The 12,568-nt window shown below is 38.4% G+C and overlaps 1 protein-coding gene across 2 annotated transcripts in view; it reads left to right on the top strand.

Moving 5' to 3' along the window:
* Window positions 1-12,568, top strand: part of LOC139465796 (contactin-like) — a 73,748-nt gene that overhangs the window by 13,555 nt on the left and 47,625 nt on the right. The window contains exon 2 of one of the 2 annotated variants that reach the window (XM_071247713.1): window positions 1,688-1,741. The exons of the other annotated variant lie outside the window; for it this stretch is intronic. The gene's annotated coding sequence lies outside the window, so the exon portion shown is untranslated. The remainder of the gene's footprint in view (window positions 1-1,687; window positions 1,742-12,568) is intronic. 2 annotated transcript variants of the gene reach the window in all.

A 12,568-nucleotide genomic window follows, 5' to 3' on the forward strand; every position in this document is an offset into this window, starting at 1 on the left:
TATATTCGCACCTATCAACATGCATACCAGCCTTTATCCTGCTTTTGAATTTTAGTAATGGGTTCATCTTGAAAAGACATGCCTTATTCTTAAAAACTCATTTGCTTATATACTAATTATTATTGCATAGATATAATAGTCTTCCCTCATGTCCTCTGGGCTATAATTCTAAAATACCAGTATCTGCCAGTCTGTCTGTTTATGGCTTAATACAGGTGGGCAGGATACGCTCACCTTTTGGCGAACACCTGGTGTCATCACTATATGATAGTGATTCATAAAACGCACGCCAATGATGTAGTCGGCATCGTACAACCTTGTGAATAGAAAAAGGGTTTTGTCGCTTTTATTCACATTGTTTTTTCTTTACTTTTCTTTACTTTTGTTTACAATACAATCTGTGTCAATAGTGAGCATGATTTTACGCCGCTTTAAGCAATATTCCAGCAATATGACGGCGGGGAACACCAGAAATGGGCCTCCCATGTCGGGAATCGAACCCGGGTCTTCGGTGTGACGAGCCAACGCTTTAACCACTAGGCTACCCGACCGCCCCTTCTGTGTCAATAACTCTTGACGTCAATGTTTAATTGTAGTCGTCGGGAAATAGGTTATTGTAGTCGTCAGGAAATAGGTTATTGTAGTCGTCGGGAAATAGGTCATTGTAGTCGTCGGGAAATAGGTCATTGTAGTCGTCGGGAAAAAGGTTATTGTAGTCTTCGGGAAATAGGTTATTGTAGTTGTCGGGAAATAGGTTTTTGTAGTCTTCGGGAAATAGGTTATTGTAGTTGTCGGGAAATAGGTTATTGTAGTCGCCGGGAAATAGGTTATTGTAGTCGTCGGGAAATAGGTTATTGTAGTCGTCGAGAAATAGGTTATTGAAGTCTTTGGGAAATAGGTCATTGTAGTCGTCGGGAAATAGGTTATTGTAGTCGTCGGGAAATAGGTCATGGTAGTCTTCACAACCAAACTGACGGGCAGGAGAAAGTATAAACCTGTGTTTTATGGTTCCAACCTAGAAATGTTTGGATAAAGTTTGTTATATTCTATTTACTTCAGCAATACTTCAATGCAAATGTAATTGGGGTTCTCTAAGTCGCTGATGCTAACATTGCCTTCATTAAAGTTTATGTAGGCGTATATAAGCTAATTTTGATGAACTATTTTTGTTTTACTTTTAAACCAAGAAATATTAAAAATAATCACATTAGTCATATAGATAATACAGCGCCTTCGTGATATCTGGCATTAATTGTTTTCTGACACTGAGTGGATAAATGAAGATCCCTTGGTATATAAATAAACCACACACACTCAGAACTGTCAATCACGACCTGAAAAAATACAAATGACACGGAGTAAATTAACATTAAACCCCCACACACTGCTAAGAATAGCACTGCGTGTTTTGTCTGGTGAAAGGGACATAACTCTTGATTACCACGGAGAGGGATGTGAAGTGACTGCTGGCAAAAGGTGTCCTGCTTAACACACAGCTAAAGGTAGATTTGTGAATCCTGACTTATAGCAAATCAGTGTGTAGTATAAACCTTTCAACATTTAGAATTTCCAATGCTGTTTTATGTAAGATTTTCTGAAAAATTTGTCTCATCAAAATTATTGCTTATGACTTGTATTTGTTTATGTTTATTTTTATCTCCCTTATTCGCTTTTGTTTACTAAACAGGTACACCCCACTCATCTGATAATATTTATTGAATAAATACACTGCCGAGCAAAAGTAAGTATACACCCATTTTTGAAGCAAACAATAAATGGTTACTGGATGTTGATGTATTTGATACGGGTATCATCAGCGATATGGCATGCATCATATCAATCACTATCTCACAATACGCCAGGCTCCTAATGTTAAAATAACGTTTGTAATTTTTAGTCAAATCCCGTTTTCAAAAATGAATTTTCTTTTGCCCGGAAGTTTACATACACTAACGCTAATTATATCCCTTTCCTGCTTGTGCGAGGTTTAATTACGAAATATGCATATTATATAGTTAAGGATTATTAATAGTTTTGGGGATATATTTGATTAAATTGTGTACTCAGTGTTCACTTGAAAACGTATCCCCAAAGTATGCATGATCCCTAACTATTTTTGTTCAGTAATTTTATCTAATTGCGATACTGAATACGTTTAAATAGACCTCGGTGTCAACTACATGAGACTAAAGTTCATCGCAGTGTATACATACGGTAATTCGACACCACGTCCTTCAGTTGATACAAGTCGTACCAGGGTGTGTACCAGGGTGTGTACCAGGGTGTGTACCAGTGCAATATATACATGTGCGAATGTTGAATAATAAGAAGTACGGTACGATTACTGTCCCAAGGGCATGCCACAGAAGTCATCTTGTTTGAAATTTTCAGCTTGGAATACCTTAACTAAAACATCCATTCAACACAGTCACATTGATAATTAAAACAACAACAACAACAACAACAACAACAACAACAACAACAACAGTGACTTATGCAGCGGAGAATGTCTTGCGGGGCCTCTGCTCCATTATTTTTAAGGAATGTAGAGTTACGAGGATAATCCCCTACTTAAAACTCATCCCTACTTGTACACTTTGACAAAATATTCTGTTGTGGAAAATATTTGAAAAAATAAACCAGAACTCTTTGTTGTCTGTATTTATACTGCGTGAGTCGCCCTTGCGTGATGCACGAAGAATGCGTTCTCTGCCGCAGTTTCACGTGCGCAAAGCTCCGTCGCGAGCTGACATTTACAACGCATGGTACACGGCTCTTCATAATTTCGTTGGGTCCTAAACTTGTATTTATCAATTGCTTGCATATTGTCAATACATGCTGACGGGAATAATAGGAAATATAGAGCCCCTAACAAGGATATATATTACCTGATTTGTATTTATCGTCAAAGGTTTATCTCATTGCTGTAAATATGAACTTTGTTGTAGGTAACCTGCTATAACACAATATTATATACATATTATTTTGAGCTTTTAGGCATTATGCAAAATTATGAAAATATTTAAAAATTAATTTCACACGAGTTCTTCGTGTGCTGCAGTAGCTGAGGTTGACAATTACACCTTCTCAAATCAAACGATGCGGGTTCGAACCCCGCTAGCGTTACATGTTTTCGGGAAGAAATTGAAATTATTTACTTGTCAATAAATGTAAAAAATAGTTACGTCTATTCCAAGTGGAAATTAATTCAAATGTTGGGTCACGATAATGTATAGCTCGCAAACAACTCTCCATTCCTGAAAAGTAATGGACTATTCAAACAATAGAATGACGTCACCGATGTGTTTTTAAGTGTGGGATAAAACACGTCAGTTTTTTTTTATCAGATTTAAAACCCTAATCCAAGGGATAAAACCGAGGGGCGGCAGGTCCGAAGTTTTATCCCGAGGATTTGGGTTTAAAACTCATAAAGACTCGAGGGTAAGTGTTTTATCTAACTTATAAACCGAAAAAGAAACTTAAGACATTGATCAACATTTTTATTTTCCAAACATACTTCCATGAACCTAAGGGAACGGGCGGAAAATATCTGTTGCTGGCGTACGGATACTTGAAAAAGACATTCTTAAATGCATTGTCATTTATCAGCGCGTCTGTAGTCTAGTGTGGTACACTCACTGGGCTACAGATACGACTGTTGCAGTCAGACAATAGTTTATTAGTGTCTCACTTCTGTACATACATAAAAAACTTTGTACAACATAGACAGAATGTACAGCACCATTCAATAGAATTATGAAAAACAAATTATCACAAAATTCATACATATATGCTATAAAGATGAAATAGAAAAACGTGATCCATATAAAGGATGCTTTCTACGATTAAGAATTAAAAAGCCGACTTTCACAAGTATAAAACACACACTGGCATCGCTGAATATAAAACAAAGTTTGTCGATCCCCGAGAATATAAAGAAAACATTTGTCATTTGATTTTAGCTTTCATTACATTGTGATCAAATTCAAAATAATTTTCTAGCGAGAAACATTCACATGTTACAATATTAACGGAACTTGTATTATTAAAAATGTGAATCTTTCTCGCTAGAAATTTATTTTGAATTTGATCTGAGATTTGACCTGACAGGAGAACAATAGGATAACGTCATTGGGGGTTTATAAGTAATATTAAGCTTACCCCTTCAGTCCCATTGTAAGCTCACCCAGGCAGCCGGTAAAACTACAGTTGTTACGATTGGATCCTAAACACAGTATCCATCCAAAAACAAAGAGAGATCACACAACACAAGAATTTAATGCCAACAGTAAATAAAATTAATAAGTTTTACCTCAAGCTCCAGTGAATTTCACGTTGCACATAAATCAATCGAAATCATGTGGACACATTGTGGTATAGTTTCCAGGACAACCAGGATTTACATATTGATTTAACACTTGTTGCCTCTAATGTTATCTCGAATTAATTCTGTGTCAAATAACAATCTGTTTGTTGCTATTGGTAATCCTAGTGTTTGGTGTGATCACTGGTCTTGTGTTACTAAACAACAATGGGAATCTACTCAGGAGTTCTTGTATAAATCTCCAAGAACTATTTGTTGTTTTAGATTAGTTGCATTCATTAATATCATATCAATAACTGTCTTACTTATCCTCTACTCAACGTTAAGTACAAAATATTTTATTTTTATAGTTTCTATCACATTATACATTATATTACAGTCCGTTTGCTGCAAAATCGTACTGATGAAATGCAGAATATATATAAATCCGAAAGTTCCAACAGTTCGTCTAAAATAGGATGAAAGTTATTTTTTGCCAATACCAACGCGTCACCACAATTTCAGACACTGTCATGAACAGTTGCTTAACAAACTATCGTGTTATTGATGGTGGTTTAATCCCTGTTGTTACAAGGGGGTCTTGCAAAATAAGCATAACATGTTTAAGCAGTTGTTGAAGTAAACGAACACTCAACTATGTATGAACATGTACTCGAAACTGGACAATATGAAAATTTACCTTTTGATGACTTTGTCCAATGTGTGAGAACAATTGTGTTGAAGACGAGTCGCATGTTATTCTAAACTGTCCAATTTATGATGATCTGAGAAAAATCTAGAAAGATCTCTAATGAAGCAGAATCTTCTCATCCAAATTTCTGTTTTACCAGAAGCAGATACATTTCTAGCACTCCTTACTCAACCTCATTTGAACTTTTATTGCGCCCAAACCAGGTTTAATATCTTAAGAAGACATGTTGACATTTTTTATATAAATGATTTTAAAACCCCTGTACATAATACATCTATAAATTAATATTATAACTTTTAATGACTATAAAATTCTATGTATTATACTCTTAAAGTTTTTAAGTCTCTTATCAGTCCTTTGGAATGGCCTGCGAATTGTGTTAGTCATGTCTTACGTAAATGTCGATTTTATGTAATGCCAAGGTGAGACTTAAATAAAATACCTGTCTGTCTGTCTGTCTGTCTGTCTTGCACATGTGTGTAAATCTAGCCATTGTTGTCGTGTGTTTTTTAGCATGCGTAATAACTGCGTATGCTGTTAATGTGATGGATTTCAATACCAGGTTTATATTTTATCTTATCTTTTAATACACGCCTAGATTTTCGGTAATGGGTCAGTTGAATGTTACAATAGTGACACAAATTAAAACATATTTCAATGGTTCGGTGATATCGTAACTGTAAGAGCGGGTTCATTAGCGCGTGCGACCACACCTATGATGTATTGAGATAATTAGAAACAAGTGGCGAAGGAATACTCATGACGAAGCATCTACTCTTTAAAGGGCAGCACAGACTATTAACGTGTTAAGTGCCTATGTTAACCCACACATAAGAAACAAATACGATGTCCGTTTGAAAGGTGCACGTGTAGCTCAATTACTGATCTATGGAGAAACATTGGGCATTCATATTTCTTTCGCCTTTTTCGCGAACTCCTGGTATCATCACTATCTAACAGTGATTCAAAAACACATGCTTATGACATAGTCGGAATTGTAATTCGTGGGTGGGGTGTGGAGTGTGGGGTGTGGGGTGTGTGGAGGTGTTGGGTTGGGTTGGAGGGGGGTAGATTGGTGTGGTGAGTGGTGGGTGGGAGGTGTGGTGAGTTGGGGGTACCAATAAGCCTTTCTGATTGGAAGGTTATGACTTTTATTTTTTTCCTTATGTATTTCATTTTAAACAACTGATCTCACGTACACTGCTTATGACATGACATGACAGGCAGACAATGATTATACCAATAAAAACACAGACAATTGTATTAACAAGTACTTGGACCGTAAGGTCCCTAAGTTTATAACACAATAAAATGAGTTAATTGACCGATTGTTTTATATAACTCGAGATTGCACAAATATCATTGGCAACATTTACTGAATAGAACATGTACAACGTGTTAACGCTTTTCGATGTAAATTACTGTTGTAAGAGTCAAGACATGCACATACTTTGAATCCCCTTTTTTATGTTCGGAATCTAGACATTACCCCGCACGAACGTTTCCCCACCGGACAACGTCCCTCCGGACAACGCCCACGCCTCATAGGACGATACCCCCTTTTGATTTCTGTCTAGGGTAGTAGGGGAAGATATGTTAGCGGCTGCGAGCATGCGCATAGACAACTAAGAAGGTTCGAGATCGTGTATTGTTACAAAGAACTATGAATAACCATAACCAATTTGAACATCTTTTAAACATTGTTGGTCGGGTAGCCTAGTGGTTTGAGCGTTCGTTCGTCACGCCGAAGACCCGCTTTCTCGACATCAGTACAATGTCTGAAGCCCATTTCTGGTGTCCCCCGCCGTGATTTTGCTGGAATATTGCTAAAAACTGCGTGAAACCATGCTCGCTCTTTCACCTTGCCTCGGGAAGATGGTGGCACAACGATTAAAGTCTCTCCTCTACAGACATAGTGTCCTCTGATGAACTGAGCTTATGTTTTGCACATGCATGTACATTCCGGGGCCGTCACTTTCAAAGATATTGTTGCAATTCAAGGTTAAGATGGAGGTCGTGATGGGATTACAGGATCCAGGTCTTTGGTTCCAGGATATTCGACCAAATATCAAGTTTTGTTCTCTTACCACGCACTGTAAACAAATCCTTGATGTTGTTCAGAACCTCTCCTGGACGAGGATGAACTATTCTGTCAATGTTCCCGTCATGGCCACGCGAGTTTACGAGCACATAGCTTGAACGTACAGACCGTGACTCTTCGTTCATATATCTCTCCCAGCATCTCAATCATTCCTTTTGTGAATATAAAAATAGATCAGACACATTGCCGTTCAATGTTATGAACACTGTTCTGAAGAATTCAGGGGCGGTCGGGTAGCCCAGTGGTTAAAGCGTTCGCTCGTTACGCCGAAGACCCGGGTTCGATTCCCGACATGGGTACAATGTGTGAAGCCCAGTTCTGGTGTCCTCCGTCGTGATATTGCTGGAATATTGCTAAAAGCCGCGTAAACCCATATTCACTCACTCTGAAGAATTCACATGCTGCACTGAAAACCTTGTCCGGGACAAATGGTCCTATAGTGTTGACTTCTCAAATCCGTGTCATTGGAAATATTAATAACAAAATGTGCCTTAGCAGCAAACACTGGTCATTCATTATGATCTTTGAGAAAGGAAAATGATGTCTGGGAGTCATCCTTGTATTTGATAGGGAGTGGCATCTCAAGTATAACTTGGTTCCAAATAACCTTTCTCACTGTTTGAACTACAGTCGATCGTTGGTTAGTCGATTTTTTTTCAAAAATCACATTTTGTCTTTCGTAAGAAAAAAATCAGAACGCGTATACGGGCTTCACAGAATACAAAAAAACTATCCACGATCTCTGGGCAACGCGACACACTATCAGCAGGTACCCACAGACAAGCATGTCTTGTTACAGATTGTACCCACATCCCCTCATCCCTCTGTTGGTAATATTTTAATACGTTAACAATACGATTTGCAAATAATTACTTTTTAAAGTCTCCATCTTGTTTGAGTACCATCAATCTTTGCATTAACAAACGGCGTTCCATGCGCTATCCCATGTCGTTATTGCAGAATGGAAAGACTTTATGCTGACATGTCTGCTAAGCTATTTATTGACTATTTCGTTTTAAATTACTAGTATTGTAAATAAGTAAGGGGATAAATTTAGCAAATTGCGTTGAGTGGTTATACTATCATGGTAAAGCGTCTTATGTTTTGATGTTTACTTATACGAGTGCAGCAAAATCATAAAGTTTCCAATACGTATGATTAAAAAAAATTCATACGCACAACCACCAACCTTTCCTCCCCCTCCCCTTCTGAATCCTCCTCGCCCCACCTCTGCACACATCAAACCCAAAGCGTCCCACTGCCCACTGGCTGACCAGCGGATTTCTTTCCGTCAGTGATAGGACTGGTTTCTCTCTTTTATAAGTACTTACATTATAAGGCCATCACTGGCGGTTTAATTGTCGTTACACAAACCTTATCGACACACCTCGGAATACGGCAAGACTTCGCTTTTTAACGATGGATAGACAATCTCCAGCTTTGCCGATGATTTCTTCGCCTGGTTCTGGTCAGCGGATCCCACAAACACCATCCTGTACAAGGTCTCCTTCAGCGGCACCAACTTCACCAAACAGCGGAGTGTCATCGCCGGTATTGTGAGAGACACACCCTTCCTCCTAACGGAATATCATTAATGATGCACAAATTGCAAGTAAGTACGTTTTTATTCATCCAAGAAATGTGAAACCGTAAATGAACGTCTGTATTCATTATCTAATGGTCTTTAACATTCAAAAGCAGACTGTGACTTCATTAGTATATGTTTCATGGAGTCTGTTAACGGAAAACTACATTTGGCTTACTTGTACTTACTATTTTACCGCGAGCTCTTTTGAACAAACATTCACCTGTCTGCGGTCTTCGTAAAGTGAAACGTTAACTGGAATTAACAATTACCATAGGTGAGGTGAGGTGAGGTGAGGTGAGGTGAGGTGAAATTGGGTTTAACGTCCCGTCCAAGATTATTGCACTTATATAGCGACGTGCATGCACGTGTATGTGTGTGTGTGGCTGCTTGTACTAGCCCGGACTGATGCCGATTTATAGTGCTAGCTCATTGAGATACCATGCCGCAGTTTAATATGAATACCCCACTCAGACACAGTATACTGACTCCGAGCCGACCATTCCTTGTTTTAGTCCCTTAATGCCGAGCGCAACAAGTACAATCTTTTACAAGACCACGGAGGCGGTCTAACAATTACCATATCGATAATGACACAGTGTAAAGACAAGAATTTATAGATGAACAACTTCTTTATTACAATTAAGAGCGACGTTTCGGTGTAGGTTCTAACACCGTTATCAAGCAAGTGATTTACAGAGTTACTTACTTACTTATATTGGAGATTTAACGTGCGCTTTCCGACTGCAAGCGTATGTCGCACACGGGCCCGGCCAGGCCATTTAATGTGTTTCCAAAAAGGGGAAAAGTGAGTTTGTGCAACCCAGGAGGGGGCTTTAGGGGTTACTTATATAGTAATTTTGAAATTTTGAGATTTGGAAAGAATGCCAAGAGTGGGTGGGGGACGAACTAAGGGAGCTGTGTGTGTTGGGTGGTTATCAAATAAGGTAGTTTTGGTTTTAATATTTTATTTGGGGTTTAAATGCGACTATTTAGTCCTGTTTTTATTAGGTATATGCCTAAGGCTTTGAATTTTTCTAATTTATTTTGTGGGTTTAGGATTGATTCTAGTGTAAGTCCGGTTTTAAGATTTAGGGTGGTCTGTAGTGTTGTTCGGTGTGTTTGGTAGTGTGTGCAGTGAATGAGTACGTGTTCTGGTGTTTCTTGTTGTTTGCAATGTGGGCAGTTTCCTGTTGTGTGTAGTTTAGCTATTTTACGGTGATTATTTAGTTTGGTGTGACCTGTTTGTAGTTTGGTAATTATTCTGTCGATTTTTTTGGATAGGTGTAGTATTTTGGGTTTATTTAAGGGATTTTTGAGTACTTTCCTGATTTGGCTATTTGAGTTTTGGTATATATTTTGCCATTTTTTGTTAATTTTTTGTTTAGTGACACTTTTGATTTCTGATTTTGAGCTGGGTAAGTTTAAGCTTATTTCTGGGAGTTTAAGGGATAATTTTGCTGCTTTATCTGCCTTTTCATTTCCAAAGATTCCTACGTGGGCGGGAATCCAAATGAACTCTATTTGTTTACCTACCTTAGTTAAGTTGTTTGAGCTATTGAGTATTTGATTTATTAGTTTGGGGCGGTTTTTAGTGTTTTTATTTTTGAGGGCTTGTAGTCCACTGAGAGAGTCGGTTAGGATGAGGATTTTTTGGTGTTTTTTAGATTGCTGATTGTGTAGTGCTGAGGCCATGCCCATTAGTTCGGCCGTGAATATGGATTGGTTGTTTGGGAGTCGGTAAGATTGTGTGTCTTTGGTTGGTTGTGCGATGTGGACTCCGAAACCTGTGTGTTTTGAGATCGGATCTGAGGATCCGTCTGTGTATATGTGACACCAATTTGGCCAATGTTCATGTATGTATGCTAGTGTGGTGGTTTTAGCGATGTTAGGATCGGTCTGTTTATTTAGTGTATCGGCTAGTGTTGTGTCTATTTTTGGTATTTTAAGTTTTGGAGTGAAGATATTGGATGATTTATTGTTTTGTTTAAGATTATTTATTTTGTGTTCGTTTAGGTAATTGGTTATTCTTTGGGAAATTGGAGTAAGTAGTGGATGTTTCCGGGCTAGGGCTTGGTTTCTAGGGCTAATATTTTGTTTTATTAAGTTTTCGATTAGTGGGTTTGATTGGGACGCGGCCCAGAAGTTTAGGGTAAGTTGTTCCCTACGTAGTTTAAGTGGCATTTCTCCTGTTAAGGCCTGGAGTGAGGTGGAAGAGGTGCCATGTTGAGTTCGTGTGATTAGTTTTAGGGCCTGATACTGGATTGAGTCTAGTTTTTTAATGAGAGAGTTGTTTAAGGTGTCGTAAATGGCACTGCCATAGTCTAGTTTGGACCTAATTAGTGATATATAGAGTGAGAGGAGGGTGTTTTTAGAGGCCCCCCAGTTGGAGCCGGTTAGGCATCTTAACGTGTTTAGGTCTTTGCTGCATCTGGTTACAAGGTTTTTAATGTGAGCATCCCAGGTGAGATGTTCATCGAAGATTAATCCTAAGAATTTGGTTTGTTTTTGGAATTTGATTGGTTTGTTGTTTAGTTGGAGGTTTAGGGTGGCGGGTTGCATATTTTTGTGTTTAAATACTATTCCTGTGGTTTTTTCTGAGTTTAGGGAGAAGCCCCATTTGTCAGCCCATTTTTGTATTTTATTTAGAGATTTTTGTAGTAAGTTTTGGGTCATTTTAATGCTTTTAGTGCGGATCCAGAGGGCTCCATCATCCGCGAATTTTGATGTGTTTACTTTGGGGGATAGTCCCTCGAATAAATCGTTAATCATAATATTGAAGAGTGTTGGGCTAAGGATGCTGCCCTGGGGAGTGCCATTTTCTAGGGGACATTGGTCCGATAGCGTTTGGTCTATGCCCACGGTGATTTTGCGGTTTGTTAGGAAACTTTGGATGTAGTTAATTATTTGACCTTTAAGTCCTATTTTTTGTAGTTTTTGTATTAGTCCGTTATGCCAAACCATGTCGAATGCTTTGGAGAAGTCTAGAAAGATGCCTGTAGTATATTGTTTGTTAAGTTGGCCTGTTTTAATGTCCTGCTCTAGTCGGGCGAGGTTATCTAAGGTTGAGCGTCCAGGAGTGAAACCGCTTTGGTCTGGATTTATTATGTTGTTTTGTTCTAAGTAGTGTTGTAACCTGTTTTTGGCCATTGATTCCATTACTTTGCATAAGTTAGAAGTTAGGGAGATTGGTCTGTATGAATTAGCCTGGTCAGCTGGTTTATTGGGTTTGGGGATTGGTATGACCAGGGCTTGTTTCCAAGGTGATGGGACCTGTCCGTTTAGATATATGAGGTTATAGAGTTTCAGAAGAGTTTGGAGTAGTTTGGGTGGTAGTTGTTTAATTATCTGGTATGAAGTAAGGTCTAAGCCTGGGGCTGTGCCCTTTTTCCTATTTTGTAGGACGTGGAGTAGTTCTTCCATTGTGAAATGGAGATTAATTTCTAGGTTATCATCTTTTGGCTCTTTGGTAAATTTGGTTTCTGCTTTTAGTTGTTCCTGGAATTTTTGGTTGAAGTTGCTATTGCTACTGACGGCCGAGAAGTGATTTGCTAGGTTATAGAGTGCAGTCAGCAAGTATATATACACGTAGGAGGCAATGTTTATACACGTCGCTCTTAATTGTAATAAAGAAGTTGTTCATCCATAAATTTCTTATCCTTACTTAGTACTCCAACTTCTAAATGCCTATCAAAGAAGTTAAAATGTGGAAACTTAACAAGGAAAGCCAACAGATAATTTGCACTGATAGGTGATTAGCAATAGACAATGGAAGCTAACGCTTTACAGTAACTACCGCTGATAGTTATGGTCAACTGGAAGCCAGGACTAAAGTTATCACTGATTGGTAATTGGCAATGGGCAAAC

Source organism: Haliotis cracherodii, unplaced genomic scaffold, assembly GCF_022045235.1.
Source record: "Haliotis cracherodii isolate W230 unplaced genomic scaffold, xgHalCrac1.p SCAF_18, whole genome shotgun sequence".
In the NCBI taxonomy this organism is placed as follows: Eukaryota; Metazoa; Mollusca; class Gastropoda; order Lepetellida; family Haliotidae; genus Haliotis; species Haliotis cracherodii.